The sequence below is a fragment of the Callithrix jacchus genome, chromosome 10 (genome assembly GCF_049354715.1).
Source record: "Callithrix jacchus isolate 240 chromosome 10, calJac240_pri, whole genome shotgun sequence".
Taxonomy (NCBI): domain Eukaryota; kingdom Metazoa; phylum Chordata; class Mammalia; order Primates; family Cebidae; genus Callithrix; species Callithrix jacchus.
This window is the reverse complement of record NC_133511.1, coordinates 20,009,402-20,029,291: the sequence shown is the minus strand read 5'-3', so window position 1 is coordinate 20,029,291 and position 19,890 is coordinate 20,009,402. Positions and strand designations below refer to the sequence as shown.

Below are 19,890 nucleotides of genomic sequence, written 5' to 3'. Positions count from 1 at the left end.
TAATAATTTTGGCCCCAAGGGAATCTTTGGTGTTAAAAAGTGTGAAGTTACTTACATATTTTGCCAATGTACTATACAAGTCTTTTATTTATTCATTCATTCAAAACATGCATTTATAACTGTATGCTACGTAGCCAGGCACTAGTCTAGGTCCTTGTGACACATTTGGAGGAAAATAAGAAGGAAAATGACAGACAATAATAATCTTTTTTTTTTTTTTTTTGAGACAGAGTTTCACTCTTGTTATCCAGTCTGGAGTGCAATGGAGCGATCTTGGCTCACCGTAACCTCCGCCTCCTGGGTTCAGGCAATTCTCCTGCCTCAGCCTCCTGAGTAGCTGGGATTACAGGTACACACCACTATGGCCAGCTAATTTTTTTTGTATTTTTAGTAGAGACGGGGTTTCACCATGTTGACCAGGATGGTCTTGATCTCTTGACCTCGTGATCTGCCCGCCTCAGCCTCCCAAAGTGCTGGGATTACAGGCGTGAGCCACCGCTCCCGGCCCACAATAATAATCTTAATAAATAAATGTATATTGTGTGTAATATGTTAGAAGATAATACGCACTCTTGGTATCTCCCTCTCCCTCCCCAACACACACACACACACCAAAATGTACAGCAGATTATGAAGAATCAGTAACGAAAGCTAAATATAATAAAAACTCTAAAGTAATGAGAATTGTTTCCATAAACCATATGTGAAAATCTCTTACACTGAATAGAATCATGAACCAAGGTTGCCTAGTCTAATCCACACACTTTGCAGATGACATTAAATGATTTGCTCAATCACTCGGTTCTTAGCATAGATTAAAGATTAGGATCCTGATTCTCCTTTTCACTCCACTGGCATCACTATTTGTGATGTCAAATAATTATGATAAAATGATTTAATCTATTCACATAGAAACAGTGGAAAGCTTTAGAGTCTAACCTGGGCTTCAACACTTCATGGCTTTGTTACTTATGGTAAATTACTTAACCTCTCAAATGTAAATTTTCTCATCTATAAAAGAGAATGACAATTTTTGTTTGGTTGTTTTGGACTAATGTGCATGCAATAACAAGAACGACAATTCTGTGACTCGGTTGTTATGAGGATTAAATGTAGTAGCTTATGTAAAACACCTACATGTCAGTACATAAATATACAACACTGCGATACTTATACGCTTGCACCAAAAATGGTACATCATATGCATGTTTTTATATCCTCTACTGGACTACAAATCTCATATATATCTAAAGTACCTAGAACAATGTAAATGCTCAGTAAGCATTTGTTAATTTGTTAATACTTCTGAAGAGTCAAACAGCTTTCAAAATGTGGCAAACAGTACTGACAACTCATATCACCATGATGGAGATAATCAAATTAACTGAAAGCGCCACAGAATGCTTCAACGTGTTTTCAGTCTGTCTCTCCTACACAGAGAAGTCTGCAGCACTTAAATGCTCTTTAATCTCACAAATTATGGTCCTACCTCTTTCTGTCCACAAGAAATTAATTCTCACTGTGAAAAAATACTTTCAAGAGAAACCCAAAATCTTCAGCATTTTATACCACTTCTTTTCACATTCATGCCTTGGTTCCTGTATTTACAGCTATAAACGGAAAGAAAAAGAAAGCAGAACGCAATTCCAGTGCCATCACTGCAACTCGGCAGCCTCTTCAAATTTATAATCAACATTTTAGCTGACAAGAGCAAAATTATCAAAAACTAAACAAAGAATAAAATAATTCAAGTTGATAAGATTGTTTGGTACCATAGATACCACCTTTTCCAAATGATTATATATTTCAATTTTGTTTCCAGTGCAAAAACAGGAAGATTACTCTGTAAAAACACTCCCTTCCCCCACTATAATATTAATCCCCACCCCCGATATCCCATCCATGGTCCCTTGGGTATCAAAGGGAAACAACCATCCTGAAGCATGAGATAATTAAATCACAATTCACAGAATAATACGTCAAAGTCTCTCAAGATTCAAGAAAGGTTATGCCAATTCAGTTCTAAAAAGCAGAAGAATATTGCATCTTATTTTTTTGAATAAAGATATCCTTGCAATGCTGGATGTTAAAACCTTTGTTCTAAAGCTAAGCAATTAAGGCACGGGTTTTCAAAACTAGGAATTTTCTTCCTTTAGGTCAAGTTAGGCTTTTTAAAAACATGATAATCCTAAAAGCTATTGTGAGAAATAACAATGAACAACGTAAAAAATCCTTTTTCTTTTTAATTGTATTCCTGTTATAGGTACATGCCTTTCACTGAAGCTATTTTTCTACCATTTTGCTCCATTTTATACACGACCCAGAAAACAAAGACTGCTATAGATTACCTGGATCACCGGACAAATCAGCAGACAAGCAAAAGCTCAAAAGGCTCGTTTCCATGGAGTAGAAGAGAATGAAATCCTCACCAAAATACCACTCCCTTAGCAATCCTAAGCTTTTTCTTTATACATACATTCGACATCCTTGGAATGGCATTTGTCAGATGATTTTACTGACCACAAGAGGGATGATAAGAAGAAACCCCACCTCTTCTCCCACCCCCAATCATCTACCATCATGATTGGAAGCCCAACACTGCACTGTTAATGGAAAGACAGAACAGCATCCATGTACATTTCCCTAGAATATCACTCAGGAAAATATATATAATATAAAGAAAGCAAGGATTTGGCTGATAATTCTTTAACAGAACAGGCCAAATAGCTCCCATAAAATTAAAAACATTTGCAAAAAAGATCCAATTATAAAGCCACAATAAACCCTTATTTTCTTCTTGAATACAGAATGAATTTTAAATTGGGAATTTCCCAAATACAGTGCCAAAAAATGGAGTCCCTCAAATACCTTAAAATTCAGTTGTTGTTACTGCTCCTTTCCCTAAAGCCAGATAAACCAAGTAAGTTAGGATTTACAAAAGAAAGAAAGAAAGAAAAAAATCTCCTTTTGTTGGTAGTATTATCCCTTCAAAGAGAATCTGGGACATGAGGTGGGAGTAGAAGAGAAACAGATTTAAAACATGGGGGGAGGAAAAATATTTTCTGCCCCAATAAGCCTAATTAAGTTTGTAAGCAAGGCTGGGAGGATTGAAATTTCTTCATGCTACTCTGTCTGTTTGTGTTTGATTATTGTGAATCTTCCCAGGTCTCAAACTATGCCCTAGGCATTATGTCTGGCATTCTGTTAACTAGCAGCCTGGCTACTTACAGTAGAATGAGGGAGGAACAAGAGACAGACTCATGCATTCTAATCCCTAGAAGCCGCGTAATTTTGCTAAAACAATAATTTGCCTCAAACACTGGTCTAAAAAAATGCACTGCTATACTAAGAAAGAAGACTCAGCCTCTACTTTCCTTTTCTGAAGCATCAACCCAACTTGACAATTTGCAGGCACACACTTTCTGGAATCAATATATAAGTAATGAATGAAAAACATGTTGTTTTATAAAACATATTCCTTAAAATATTTAAATACATCTAATTTTAAGTTAAATTCCAGTAATCACTTTATCCATATCAATTATAGCTCAATGTTCTGTGAATGTTGAAGGAACTCACAGAACCTTAAAACCACTGTTAGTGATCTATGAAGAATCAGTTTTCAAGGAACATACCTTGGCAAAGATAGTCAAAAAAATGTTGTGTGTGTGTGTGTGTGTGTGTGTGTGTGTATAGACACAGAAATATAGTTAAAAGATGCTGTATATCTTCTAAACTACAGACTAAGAATTTTAATGTGAAATGAAAGTACGAATTTATCGAACCTTATAAGTAGTTACTAAAGAAGTAGTTACTGATTAAGAAAATAGTACAGATTTGCTAAAAACAAGTCAGACTAGACTACTGACTGCCACTATCATTAGATTTCCTCCACTTATACTGGGGTCTCATGTTTCTTTGATGCTTGGCACTTTCTGACCAGCCCAAGTATCCTAAGAAACACAAACCTCTCCATATGTCAAAGCCTGTGTTGGCTGATGAGGCAATTTCTCACACAGGACAGCTTAGAACTTGAAGCCAGCTAATTTCATGTCTCAACATCTCTATCATCCTGGATCACCAAACAAAACTTTAGTCATCTATTAACCATGTGACACCCCTCTTCTAACAAAATCTTCCACTCTCTACCGAACTTTTTCACTGTGTACTCTAGGACAGGGGTCTCCAACTCTTGGGCCACAGACAATACTGCTCAATGGCCTGTTAGGAGACAGGCTGCACAGCAGGAGGTGAGCAGCAGGTGCGCAAGCGAAGCTTCAGGAAGCTTCAGCAAGCTTCAGCTGATTACCACCTGAGCCCCGTCTCCTGTCAGATCAGTGCCAGCATTCGATTCTCAGAGGAGGAGGAACCCTATAGTGAACTGCACATGAGAGGGATCTAGGTTGCATGCTCCTTATGAGAATCTAATGCTTGATGATCTGTCACTGTCTCCCATCACCCACAGATGGGACCGTCTATTGCAAGAAAACAAGCTCAGGGCTCCCACTGATTCTACATTATGGTAAGTATATCATTATTTCATTATATATTATAATGTAATAATAATCAAAATAAGGTAGACAATATATGTAATGTGCTTGAATCACACTGAAACCATCACACTACCTGTCCTCCCCCAACCTCCTGCCCAGAGCCATGGAAAAATTGTCTTCCACAAAACTGGTCTCTGGTGCCAAAAAAAAAGTTGGGGACTGCTGCTCTAGGACTCTTTCTACAGGAAACCAAACACCACTATAATCTCAGCTTCTTCAGAGCATCCACTCCAAACACTGCCTTAACCAACACCTGGCTGTCCCCTAAAGACACTGTTTCCCTTACTGCCTTTTCTAATGGAAGCCACCCCTTAGTCCAAACCCCAATGCTTCCAGAGCCCAGAGGAAACTTACAATTTTCTCAATTTTTCTAAACATCCAAATAACCAATACACATATAAAAAAGTGCTCAACTTTAAGGAAATGTACATTAAAACCACAATGAGAGAGAGAAATAGAATGAATATATACAGTACTCATTAAGATATAAAGCATCTAGAAACTACACACCGCTGATGAGAATGCAAACTGGTACAATCACTCCAGAAAACTGTCAGGTAGTATCAGCTAAAGCTAAATCAGCAATTCCACAAGTAGGCAGAAATGTATACGTATGTTCACAAAAAGACATGTCTGTGAATGTTCCTAAACAGCACTGTTAGTAATAGTCCCAAACTAGAACTACCTCATGTCCATCTGCAGAACGCATTTTTAAAAACTGCAGTATACTCACACATTAAAATATTAATCAATAATGCAAATGAATTGTGACCACTCATAACATACAGATAAGTGTCATAAACAATTTGAAAGAAAGACACTACATAAAAAAAAGAGCACGACTCAATATAAAAGAACAAAAGCAGCTGAAAGTTAAACACAGTTACCATATGATCTACAATCATACTTTTAGGTATCTCCACTAGGGACCTGAAAACTTATATCCTTGCAAAAACCTGCCCATGGACACTTACACCAGCTTTATTATTCCTAATGCTAAAACCTGAAAGAAACTACAATGGCCTTTAATGGGGAAATGAAGAAACAAATTATGATTAATCCACAGAGTGGAATACTACAATTTTTAAAACAAATTTGCATAACATGGATGGATCTTAAATCCATTTTACTACATGAAAGAAGCCCGATACAATCTTTGGATTTTTCATGTATTTTACTCCATGGAAAAATCCAAAGACTGTATCATTCCATTTATATGACACTCTGAAAAATGCAAGAGTAGAGAGACAGAAAACAGATGAGTAGTTGCTAGGGTCAAGAGGTGGGAAGAGTGGTTGACTACAAAGGGCATGCAAAGGGGGACATTTAGGGCGCAGGATCTGTTCTGTATGATATTAGGGTGGTGAATTCATGACCCTTTGCATTTGTCTGAATCCACAGAATGGCACATTACGAAGAGTGAACTTCAACAAATGCTAACCAAACAACAACCGCTAACATCAACCAAAATGTCAGAAGATCCCAAGATGAAATGCGGATTGCAAGAAATGAAGCTAACTGCATTACAAATGTTATTTCCTAACTTCACTGAAGGGGTGGTGAAAAAAGAGCTTACCTAACAAACTTCTGAACACCATGTTTTGACGTGAAATTGTAAGGCTAATGACAAAAGAAACTGTACATAAATACTGTACTCATGGGGTAAGGGGTAACAATTCTAAATTTGCTTTTCATGTGTACCTGGGTTGAACAAGTAAGTGAATGGATAAATGGGTGGCTGAAGCCAGGTTTCTCATGGTCAGACAAGGAAGTCACAGATTAATACGAAAGGACTAGAGTAAACCTTATGGTACTGGATTATAATCAGAGACATCAATATCAACTCATGTTTAACTTAATATACATGCAAACTGATACAAACAGAAACAATTAGAGATGTATGTGTATACATGGGTTAGATATACACATATATTACCTAGCTCTGACCCCTGAGAGGGCCTAAAAGCAACAATACCCCAATAGCAATGAGCACACCTAGTAACTACATTTTGGTTCCTAAATAAAAGGAATACTAGTTCCTTGAAATGGCTGATTCTACAGTGGTGCAAAGAAAATACAAGATGAGCCTGGAGCATCTAACAGTACCACAATGTCAGGAGATGTTCAAAAAAACAAAAGGATAGGAGAGTAAGAAACGGACATAAACACTAACCAGAAAATCTTCCCAATAGTCAAAGTTGGAACAATTTAAGCAAAAGAAAAGAAACCTAGCATTAGAACTCAAAGTATAAAATAAACATACATAAGTCCATACTGATATAAATGACTGAATAAACAGATAAATGTGAGGAAAGATACAAATCTTCCTTACAGAAGAATTTCAAACCATATATGTAGATACCTACCCCTTCCCAAAGTATGGGTTGGACTTAGTAATGTGTTTCCAAGAAACAGAGTAAAGAAACCTAGCAAACGCTGTCTTAACCAAGTGGTCATGGTTAACATCACCAGTGATACCACATGGACATCATGCACTCCTAATGAGAGGAAAAGGGGATTCTTTCCAAAAATGCATAACCCAGTCTAATACTGAGAAACAGCAGCAAACTCAGACAGGGGCACATTCTACAAAGTCCTCAGGGATGGCAAGGTCGTGACAAACAAGGAAAGACTAAGAAACTGCCACAAACCAAGAGACTGGGAAACATGAAAACTATAAGCAACATGGTATCCTGAATTTGATCCTAGAATAGAAAGAGGCCATTAATGAAAAAGCTGAAAAAAATCCAAATGAACTATGAAGTTAGGTTAACAGTAATGTACTGAGGTCAATTTCTTAGTTTTGACAGATATACCACAGTAATGTAAGACATTAGCAATAAGGAAAACTAGGTGTGGGGTATATGGAACTCTACGTAAGTTTTCTGTGTTATTTATTCAACTTTCCTATAAAGTAATTCATCCAAAAAAAGTTTAAGGATTAATTAGTCTATGGTACTAAAGTCAGAATAGTGGGTACTCTTAGGGGACAGTGAATTTAATTGCTGGTTGAAACCATTTCCACAAAGAAAACTCACTTCACTGCTGAATTATCACAAGCATTCAAAGGAAGAGATAACAATTCTACATATGACAAATGAAAGTGAAAACATATGACACTTCCCAAAAAATTTTCAGAGGCCAACACTGTCCCAGTATCAAAATAAGGCAATGATATTACAAGAAAACTAAACACAAATATCCCTTGGGAACAAAGGAACAAGAACAATCATCAAAATATTAGTAAATCGAATCTATCAATATATAAAAAGAATTATAATACATAATGACCAAATGGGGTTTATCCTAAGAATGCCAGGTAGGTTTAACACTCAAAAATCAGTATTCACTATAACACCAGTCTAAGAAAGAAAAGTCTCAGATGAAAATACCTCCTGGAAAATTAAAAAGAAAAGGCATATGATGATCTCAATAGATACAGAAACAGCATATAACTACATTCAATACGTGTTAATCATAAAATTTCTAACAAGCTAGGAATAGAAGGTAACTTCCCCAAATTTATAAAGAGTACCGAAAAAAATATCATACTTAATGGTAAAATACTGAATGCTTTCCGTAAGATTGAGAACAATGCAAAGATGTCTACATGTCTGCTTTCACCACTTCTTTTAACATTTTGGCCAAAGGAATAAGACAATGAAAATAAATACATAAAAAGCTTACACCTTTTAAATGAAAATAAAACTTTTAAATAACATGACACTATGTAAAACTCTAGAGATCTATATTAAAAAGAGTCAAAATGAAAAAACTGACCTCAGTATATTACTGTTAACTAAATTCATACTTCATTTGGATTTTTCCAGCTTACTGGAAATGTCAAAATAAATTAGAGATCATGATTTTAAAAATCAAGGCAATTATAACACTGAATATGTTTTCTCATACTATATTCATGCTTCTCTGTTTTCCTACCCTACCTCACAAAAGCTGAAAATTAATGAATTAAAGGTTTCTAATACGGGTAATTGCAGTGCTAAGCAACCTGGGCTTCTTAAATAGACTTTTTTTCAGACTCCTGCAGAGAACAGGGTGCCTGTAAAAGATGAGGGAAAAGAGCAGTTGGAGTTAAGGAGTGTGCTATGTTTGCATCTTTCACTTGAATACAATATATATAGTTAGCTTGATGCCTAACAAATATTAAGAGTTCATATATGTTAAATATTATTTTATTATGATTGGGGGGAGGTTGACCTTGGATTTTCTCATCTATCCATGCTACTAGTACAAGTACTTTTATGTTAATAAACTATTATCAATTAATACAAATGATCCTTAAGAATTCTGGCCAGGCTCAGTGGCTCACACCTGTAATCCCAGCACTTTGGGAGACCGAGGTGGGTGGATCACGAGGTCAAGAGATTGAGACCATGCTGGCCAACATAGTGAAACCCTATCTCTACTAAAAATACAAAAATTAGCTGGGTGTGGTGGTGCACAGTTGTAGTCCAGCTATTCAGGAGGCTTCAGACAGGAGAATTGCTTGAACCCAGGAGGCGGAGGTTGCAGTGAAACAAAATTGTACCACTACTCTCCAGGCTGGCAACAGAGTGAGACTCCATCTCAAAAATATAAAAAAGTAAATAAATATTAAAAATATTAAAAGAGACAGAGAAGATAGACACTAAAAGATTACACACTGTACATGATCTCATTTACATGAAATAGAAAAGCCAGAACTACCATGACAGAAAGCAGAAAGAATTTTGGGGGGTGATGGAAATGTCATGTATCTTAATTATGATGGTTGTGGTGGTTAAAAAGTATACACACTTGTCAAAACTCATCAAAGTACACACTTAAAATGAGTGAACTTAAAGAAATAGTGGATCTACACTCCTGTCTTTATTGAAGCACTATTCACAATAGCCAAAATTTGGAAACAACCTAAGGGTCTATCAACATACAAATTGATAAATGGATAAAGAAAATGTAGTACATATACACAATGGAGTACTATTCAGCTATAAAAAAGAATAAGATCCTGTCACCTGCAACAATACAGATAGAACTGGAGGTCATTATGTTAAGTGAACTAAGCTAGGCGCAGAAAGACAAATTTCACATGTTCTAATTCATTTGTGAGAGCTAAAAATTAAAACATCTGAACTCATGGAGTTAGAATGACTTTTACCAGAGGCTGGGAAGGGTAGTTGTGGGGGTTGAGGAAGTTGGGATTGTTAAGGGATACAAAAATATAGTTAGATAGAATAAGATCTAATACTTGATAGAACAGGGTGATCACAGTCAACAATAATTTACTGTACATTTAAAAATAACTAGAAGAGTATAAAATTGGAATGTTTATAACATAAAGAAAGGACAAATGCTTGAGGCAATAGGTACCCCGTTTACCTTGGTGTGATTATCATGCATTGTATCCCTGTGTCAAAATATCTCATGTACTCTATCAATATAAACACCTATGCCCATAAAAATTAACAATAAAAACATAATGGTGAATTTTATTATATGCAAATTATAATTCAAAGTTTATTTTATTTTATTTATTCTTTTTTTTTTCTTTTTAGACCAAGTCTCACTCTGTCGACAAGTTGGAGTGCAGTGGCATGATCTCAACTCACTGCAACCTCCACCTCCGGGATCCAAGCAATTCTCCTGCCTCAGCCTCCTGAGCAGCTGGGACTACAGGCATGCACCACAATGCCCAGCAATTTTTTTTGCATTTTTAGTTGAGACGGGGTTTCAACATGTTGGCCAGAATAGTCTTGATCTCCTGACCTCATGACCCACCCTCCTCAGCCTCCCAAACCTCAAAGTTTATTTTTTAAGAGATAAAATGAAGGAAATAAGTCCCAGTGTCTAGAATTTAAATAGCTGATAAACTGACCAGCCTCTTTAAATTCCTAATTAAAATAGGAACCTAATTTGTTTCCTTAGATAAACAAAATCTTTAGAATTCCGCAGGAAAGGAAACCTTTATTTCAAAAATACAATTTGAAAATAAAATCCAAACATTTAAAAACTCTAATTCTCAACTCTAAACACATTATCTGTAAAAAAAATACTTAACATTTCAATGAGCAGTATATCTATATGATGACTAATCTTAATAATTAAAGCTTAAACAATTACCAGAGCAATTCACCTAACTAGGATATTCCTACTAGAACATTCCAATACTTTACACTGGAGATATCTGATAAACATTATTTTGGTGATCAAGGTCATCAACAATAGTCACATATCATGTTGGTAGTAAGTACCCTTGACATGAGTTGATGAAGATGTCACTTTACCTCTGTGATCTTCCTTCCAACAACCCATACTCCAGTCTAATCATAAGAAAAACATCAAGCAAATTCCAATACAGGGGCATCCTACAATAAACGTGACCAGTACTCATCTCAACTGTGGAAACCATCAAGAGCAAGAAAAATCTGAGAAACTGTCACAGCCAAGAGGAGGCTAAGGAAACATGACAAACTAAATATAATGTAGTTTCTGGGGACAGAAAAAGAACAATGGGTAAAAATTAGGAAAATCTGAATAAACTACAGACTTCAATTACTATTAACACTGGTTCAGTAACAAATGTACCATACTAATGTAATATGTTAATAACAGGGAAATCAGAGCATGCGTATGGGGTATATGTTCTTTTCTAGCTTCTCATTTTCTGTAATCTAGCCCTGTTCTCAAAAACAAACTTTTTATTAAAAAAAAATAAGTCTACCTCATCAGAAGAACTGGAAAACTATAGGCAAAGGAAAGTTGCAAAGGGGAAAGGAATCAAGAAAATAATTGTATGGGTGCTTTTTAAGAATATCATTACAGTGTTGGTAGAAAATATTGTAAAGCTCTTTTTTTAACTATTTAATGGAAAAAGGGAAAACATAAAAAGAAAGGTCAAAAAGATGATCTAATAGGGATGTTAAAAATACTTCCCAATGCTTATACAGCTGTACTGGAGTTTTGACGTCAATCTCAAGACTCCCATGGATTATACCAACAATTCACTCTTTGGTGTTTGCTGTGTAAGTTTCAAAGTAAAACCAGTTGTTAATGAATGTTCACAGTTTCCATGATAAGACCAACTTTGCCTAAAACCTGAGACATACAGTGGCTCATTGTGGTAGGAGGAAGGGCAGAAAAAGAGAGGGTCGTTCTGGGCATGTTTATTTGAGTTTAAATTAAGTCTTCTCTTAGCTCTTTAGGCCATTTATCTCCCATTCTTTATTTTCACTGAGAAACTAAAGCAAAAATACCAATCTCTTTCATTGTGTAGACAAATCTCAAGATTCCGTAGGTAAAAACAAATTACCAGTATACCCTTCTAAACTGAGAATTGAAATCCAAAAATTTATGAAATCTCAAAGTACAGAATGCCTGCATATTGCATGGTGGATTTAACTTAGTAGCGCTACATTAGTAATTTGAATCATTAGTGCATATGACTCAATGTAATGAGTCACTCATAAAAGCATAATCTTTGCTATATTTTTCACGATCTAAAAATTTTAATATTTAATTTTTTTCTATGATGCAAGTACATGAGAACTGAGATCATTTAATTAAAATTCACAAGGTCAATTTTGCATACTATAAGTTAATTTGTACTATGCTGTATTAGAGGAAAATCACCTTTATCACAACACATATTTAAAATCTGTATTAAGCTAAAATAAGGCCATCTATTCCAGGGGAGATTGATCCTTAGCCTTGTAAACCTTTAAGGCCAAGCAGAAAAATCAGCTGGAGAGGTCAGTAGCTCTATGAAGCTGTTTTCATCAAATGTCATAATGTTCACATACATATGTAGCCATAAACAGTAACCCAACCATATGATCAGAGGTACCCCCCTACTCTTTATAGGTGATTAAATAAAAATGAATGTTTCTTCTGTACCCATGGATAAAATTTCCCCAGTAATGTCAAAACCACTGAATTGTTAGACATCTTTAAAAAATTCTAACTAGGCAATTCCTTTTTGTGAAAAAAACAGCATATCTAAAAGTCATAGCATCTCGCCTACACTGAACAATGGTTATAGTCTGAAATGATCATAGGAAAAGGAAACAGGAAGAACTGTGCTTGGTTAACAAGCCACAAGATGGAAAGACATTTAGCTATGGGTGTTCATAAAAATACATTTTTCAGGGGCCGGGTGCGGTGGCTCACGCCTATAATCCCAGCACTTTGGGAGGCCGAGGCGGGTGGATCATGAGGTCAAGAGATCGAGACCATCCTAGTCAACATGGTGAAACCCCGTCTCTACTAAAAATACAAAAATTAGCTGGGAAAGGTGGCGCACACCTGTAGTCCCAGCTACTTGGGAGGCTGAGGCAGGAGAATTGTTTGAACCCAGGAGGTGGAGGCTGCGGTGAGCCAAGATTGCGCCATTGCACTCCAGCCTGGGTAACAAGAGTGAAACTCCGTCTCAAAAAAAAAAAAAAATACATTTTTCATATTTTAATTATTTTCGCAAAGTAAGTTTCTTAAATGGCTACCATTATCAAGATAACAGATGCCATGAGGGAAAAAAACAAAAAGGTGAAAAAACCCAAAGTCCTACCACCCATGATTATTCTACTGGTGAAATCAATCATTATACAATTACATAATAGAATATTGTACCAATAACAGAAATACATTTCCAAGTTAGAAATACATTTCCTAACTAGATGTTAATTCATTCACCAAATATGTATTGAGCATCTATTATGTGCAAGCACTGTTCTAGGTATTGGAAACACAACAGTGGATTAAAAAAAAAAAATCTCTCATTTTACTCTTTGTGTTTTGCTGCCAGAATATTATATAGAACATTGCATAGAACAGAATGTTGTTTAGCCACAGAACATAGTACTCACATGGAAATAAAACATATTTTAAGAGTATATTGTTAAATGAAAATTTCAAGTTACAAAATAGTACTTACTGGGTGATTTCATTTGTGTAAACGAAGTTAATGGTAGCTACCTCAGGTAAATCATAAACAACTTGGAGAGTGGAGGGTCCCTGTCGCTTTTTATCTTGTATGGTTGAAAAGGATTAATCTAAACTGTATTTTATTACTAAAGCTGGTAACAGGTCAGTGAAGGTTCATTAAGCTATTCTAATTTTTATCTATGTCTGAAATTTTATATAATTGTTATTTTAAAGCATTGCTATACTTAGAAAAAATTACTTCTAAGAAAAAAATCTTGTTTGAGTTTAGATTACATTGGTAATACTAAATAGCTTTTTTCAGTATTTATTATTAATGGCTTATTTTGTTCATTTATTTTTAATTCTAGGGGTAGGTCCCTCAGAGTGCTCTTAAGCAGAAAATTATCAATAAGCTACTACAGTTTCATAATTTTAAAAAACTTCACATCTGAAGTCCTGTGAAGTAGACATGATAATAGATATTGAGGATAAAGTGACAAGAGCTAAGGTAGAGAAGCTATCTAACTTTTCCAAGGTTGTTCAGCTAACAAATGGTAAAGCCTGGATCTGAATTCAGGTCTATCTTATTATCACAAATCCTGCCTGCTTTCTACAAGAAGCTGAAAATTTTTAAGGAAAAAAGCCCCATAAAAACCAAACACCTGCCTTACCATCTAAAACATAAGCTTTAGTCTTCCCTAAATACATCTTTCTAATGCAGAAAGTTAACCAAGGACTCCTTTGGTTACTTGCCTAGATCTATTTGAGAACAGAACTGAATTATACAAAGCAAACTAGTTAATAACACATTGGTAGAAAGGCTTGTCAGAAAGAACTCTGTACTGGGCCAGTATATGACAGTGTGTAGTGATGAACGAAGACTACAATCCAGAGGCATTAAATAATTTCAAACCAATGTTAAAGATGGTATATCTAGATTAGGACATACAAATATCTTGGTTCCTGAATTAAAAAAAAAAAAATCAGAGGAGATCAAGAGTAAACAGTTCTAATCAATCTCAGTCTGCAGTGTTAATAGTGGTAAGTAAAACAGAGATCGCTTCGATTCATTTGTAACTGTAAGGCATTTTTACTATACTAGTGCTTACCTTATAGTTACTATTACTTTATCTAATATTCCCTGGAAGTTTTAGTGGCCTTCAGGGTATTACCAAAAATGTTAGTATTCAAAAGTTCATGTTAACACAAAAATGTTGATAGCATCACTGCTCTAGGTTATAAACGAACTGAGTGTCTTACAAATTAGATCATAAGCTATCTAAATAACCTTGGCTTAGTTTTCACAAAGAATCAGTTTTGGTGAGTGCTGCTTTTTGTTTTCCCCTCAGATTTTTACCAATGGTCATTCAAACAACCATTTGAAAAAGTGCTCTTTCACTTACAAAACTGTTGTAGCAGATACTGTTCCCAATATAGTCTTGAAACCCTGGTGAACAGTATTTTTTTAAATTTAATGGCAGTAAAATTAGGTTTGTCTCAAAGGAGAAAATACATCCACCAGTAGAACCAAATCATATTTACCTTATTCCCACAGCATCCTGAAAGCAGAGAGGCTTGATCGCAATGGCTGTATTAGCCCTCATAATGATCATATTTGCACTCATCTCACAGTAATAACTTGATTTTCTATTTTATTTTAACATCTTTAATTGAGGTGAGTGTATGTTCATGTGCCCTTTACTATAAACCACTTCACATCATTTTTTAGGAAGTGGGGTATAAGTGTTATAATCTTTAAGAGTCAAAATGAGTGTATGCATTAAAGGTATTTTTCTTTAAAGATATAGTTTTAATAAATGTCTATACTTTTAGTTGGGGGAAATCGGCATTTTTCCCTTAGAAATAACTCTTTTTAGCACTGAATTTTTAATTAGGAAAAAACCTCACACACATATCTCATTTTATTCTGTGAGATATACGGTATAAAAGTAAATATTATTTTTCTTTTACAGATTAGGAGAATTAGGCTCAGAAAAGTTGACTTAATTATCATATAATTCTTGAAGGACAAAGCTGGGACTCATTTCCAGCAATTTTGACTCTACATTCCATGTACTTTTCTCTATAACACACTACCTTAAATAGAACTGTCAGCCAAGACAACATAAAATTAAAAGATGGTAAGGAAGGAAGGGAAGGACAAAGGGAAGAGAGAAAAGAAAATGAAAGGAGACTGGAATGGGGGATGGGAAGGAAGAAACAGGAAGGAAAAGAATAAGTGAGGGAGGAGGAGAGGGAAAGAGACTGACCAAGCATTCTAAAAGCAGAGCTAGAAATAAGCTCAGCCAAAAAAGGTTTTAAGACTTTTGGATACAATTATAAAAGAAGAAGATCTGGAATTTCTTTTTTCTTTTCTTTTCTTTTTCTTTTTTTTTTTTTGAGACAGAGTCTTGCTCTGTCGCCAGGCTGGAGTGCAGTGGCGCAATCTCAGCTCACTGCAACCTCCACCTTCTGGGTTCAAGCAATTCTTCCACCTTAGCCTCCCAAGTAGCTGGGACCACAGGCGCGTGCCATCACACCCGGCTAATTTTCGTATTTTTAGTAGAGATGGGGTTTCACCATGTTGGCCAGGATGGTCTCGATCTCTTGACCTCCTGATCCGCCCACCTTGGCCTCCCAAAGTGCTGGGATTACAGGTGTGAGCCGCTGCGCCTGGCCAAGATCTGGAATTTCTAAGGAAAAAACACATGCATGTATTGGAAGACAATATCATAAAAATATGTCTATTTTCTCCAAACTAAACTACATATTCAATGCAATTACAATGTTAAAAAAAAATGGAACTTTTAAGGGAACCTGACAAGCTGATCCCAAAATTCATATGGAAGAAGAAAAAGCCAAGAATAGCGATGAAAACTTTGAAGAAGAAAAACAAGGTAAGGGGACTTACTTTGCTTATGAAGCTAAAGTAATCCAGACAGTTTGGTGTTGGTACAGAAATAGTCAAACCAGGGGTAAAGATTAAAAAGTTCAGAAACAAACCTACGAATCATGGAAACATTACATACGAAAAGGATAGTGCTGCCAATCAGTAGGGAAAAGATGGACTGCACAATGAATGGGGCAAGACAACTGATTCTCCACATGGAAGAATAAAATTCAATCCCTACTTCAGACCCCAAATTCAAAATATTTTATTAATATTCATTATTAATAATGGTTATAAGTAATTTTTATTAGTATTTTGTTAATCAAACACATTGCTGAATATATAACATGAATTCAAATGTTATAAAGTGGAAAAATCTGCAAAAGTTTCCATAATGTTTGAAGATGCCTAACATATAGCTGAAGTTTAAAAACATGCGCGGGAGCAACAAACACCAAATTTACTATGATGTTTACTTCTGGAAAGGGGCAGAAGAGAATAGGATTGGGGGAAAATACCCAGGAGAGCCTCAACTTCATCTCTATTTTTTATTGTTTACCTCCTCCTCCAAAAAGATAATGCTAAGTACGAGGTACATGGATGTATATTATATTACTTTATTTTTCCTCAAATTTTACTTGAAAGGCTAAAGCTACAGTGCCTAGGCGACAAAGTGGGACCTGGGCTAAAAAAAAAAAAAAGTGGTACATGTCCTAGTAGTCTTTTTAAAAGCATTATATGAATGTTTTTTTAAAATGTAACTGGCATTATATTTGAAGTTTTATCCCATACTTTTCACATATCTTGAACAATTTCCTCACTAAGGTTTACTTGAAAATGTCTTTAATGCCTACAAATATTCTATCAAATGACATATAGTAATTTATTAACAGCAGTCCCCTGGGAGCTCCTTGTTATCCTAGTTTCTAGGTCCACCTCTTCAGAGGCATCAGACTTACATTCGTTCCTCTTTGCCCATACTAAAATAATGGTGTGGTTGACCTCTTTGTATAAAACTGACAGCTAAAACTGTATATCCTTAATGTCTTGAAATATATACCAAAATTGGCATTACTAATTAAAAATGTTTAAACATTTCTTAGGCTTCTGAAATATATGATCAAATTATTTTCTGTAAGTTTAAACCAATTTACATGCCCACCTGCACAGTATAAGAAATTCTGCTTCACCACAACCCTCTTGTAGCAGTAAATCATTGTTTAAATTACAATTAAAAAGAAAGATGAAGCTCCCAGCACAGCATGGGATGGCCTCAGGGATTTTTCTGAAATTTTTTTGTTTGGTGCCCAAGATTTGTCCTTATACAACAGCACCATAACCCTTATTTAGATTTATTTATCCATACATCTATTCAAATATTTACAGACTGCCAATCTTCTTCCAGGTATGGGAACAAAAAAGTGAGTAAGAGCCAGGCACAGTGGCTCGAGCCTGTAGTTCCAGCTAGTTGGGAGGCTAAAATTCAAGCATCGCTTAAGCCCAGGGCTTCAAAGCTGCAATGCACCATGACTGTGCCTGGACAACGTAGTGAGACTCTGACTCCAAAAAGCCCCCCAAAGCAAGTGAATAAGACAGGCAAGCTCAATAAAGCTGGAAAACTAAGTTCCATTATATTCCTCCAGCCAAAGCACTGTCCTCAGAAGCTATCAAATCCCCTCTCCCCCAATCATCTTTTAAATCTGGTCTAGGGACTCTCCTTAAGGATAGGCAGCCTCTACTTGATCAACATTTAATCTGTAATAAGGGAAAGTGGAAAGACATGAAGTGGGAGAAGGTAAACAAAGTCCAAAAAGCGAGTTCACGTTGAGGAACTTTAGCAACTGTTTCCCATACATAAAATGCTATCTTCATGATTTGCCACAGTCACATAAGCCCTGAACTATTAGGCACTTAATGTTTTTCTTTAAAGGTAACATTATTTTACTTTCCAAAGGAAACTTTATCTCACTATTATACATAGAAAGCCAGTATTACTTGCCACAAATAGAAGGCAACACTAGTTGGGGATATGTAAACTATTAAATTTAAAAATATTAAAAATGAAATACAAGTAAGACATTTCTGGAAACAGGGATAATAAATTAATCAGCACACTTGTAACCTGGTCATTGGAGCAGCCTCAAAAAAAAAAGGCATTTCATATTTCCTTTTCCTCGAAACTCCGTTCTCCACATAGTAAAAACTGTCTTATCCAATCCATTGGTGTCAGTGGTTGGTCATTCAATTGAAAAGAAAAGAGTAGTTAAAGCAGAAAATAATTTTAAAACATTCATATATACCTTAAAACTTTATTTCAGCTTATATAAATGTGCATTCATTTGCCAGTTTTAAAATGTAGGATCAAAGCCTTTCTTTTAAGAATCTGTTGATTGAAGTGCCCCAATAGCTTTCTTATATAAACTATACTAAAATTTATTAATTTCCTGTTTCAGTTTCCTTAGAGTGGAGCAAGAAACAAGACATTCAGAATAATCTAGTTGATACTTCCCAATTAATAATTGTTTTGTATACATATCTAATTTGACAGAAGTTTTTTTTCAGTGACAAGTCTCTACTCTTATTTCCAAAGCACACACAACTCACTCTTCATAAAAATAACTTTCTTTTTTGTGCTCAGATTTCATCAGTTTTCATAATGTTTAAGTAAATCATCTAATTCCAATTCGAGTACAACCAGCTGAGATTATCCAATTCGAATGGAAGAAGTAGAAGCATTCAGACACACGACAAAATAGCCATGCGACACAAGCGTTTAACTCACTGGGTAAAAGACATGTTCTGCAGAGAAAATGGAGTGAGTCCATTAAACTGAGGTTAGCTAAGTAATTTCAACTTAGTATTGAAAGTATTGTTTAGCATCCAAAGTATTGCTTCTCCTCCTCCTTCTTCCTAATATATTGATTACTTCTTCCAAGATTTGATAATGCTTAGCTTCCTTGATCTTACAGGACTTCATGAATTACTAAATGACCATCATCTTTACTATGTTTCCTCTAATAGCTCATTAAATGTATTCAGCCAACCTGAGACACTCCAATGCTTTTATCTGAACATCAAACATGATATTCTTCCTTGGTATTTTGGCAGCATCTCTAGCACTCTAATTCATATGCCTTTTGTCAGCCTCAGCCATTACAGTTCAAAACCATTTATTAAAAACCTTACAAAAGTATTTAACTTCAAAATTGGAGCTACATATAGAGTTTGGCAAAAAGAGTGGAAAACTCTTCATGCACCCTTTTGAGCTGCAGGAAAAATTTCAAATATTTCTGGAAGAAATCTACAGTTTGTGAGATCATAGGCATGACTGAGACATGCCCTGCAAATAAGCCTATCTTGACAAATATATCTGCTTATGTGAACCACCTAAATTTATCCTGACAAGTTTAAGTATTCTATGTACAAAACAAAGTGAACAAGATAAATGTGAAACTAGAACTATGAGATATGTAGGTGAGCTGGATACTTCTTTCCTCTCTGAAAGAACCAGTTAAGGATTCCTCTGAAAAA

At 35.4% G+C, this 19,890-nt stretch overlaps 1 protein-coding gene across 13 annotated transcripts in view; it reads right to left on the bottom strand.

Moving 5' to 3' along the window:
* ARHGEF12 (Rho guanine nucleotide exchange factor 12) overlaps positions 1–19,890 on the bottom strand; it is a 152,793-nt gene that overhangs the window by 107,570 nt on the left and 25,333 nt on the right. For 5 of the 13 annotated variants that reach the window (XM_009006991.5, XM_078339703.1, XM_078339705.1 and 2 more), the window contains exon 1: positions 2,349–2,504. The exons of the other annotated variants lie outside the window; for them this stretch is intronic. The gene's annotated coding sequence lies outside the window, so the exon portion shown is untranslated. Of the gene's footprint in view, positions 1–2,348; positions 2,505–19,890 lie in introns of those variants that run through there. 13 annotated transcript variants of the gene reach the window in all.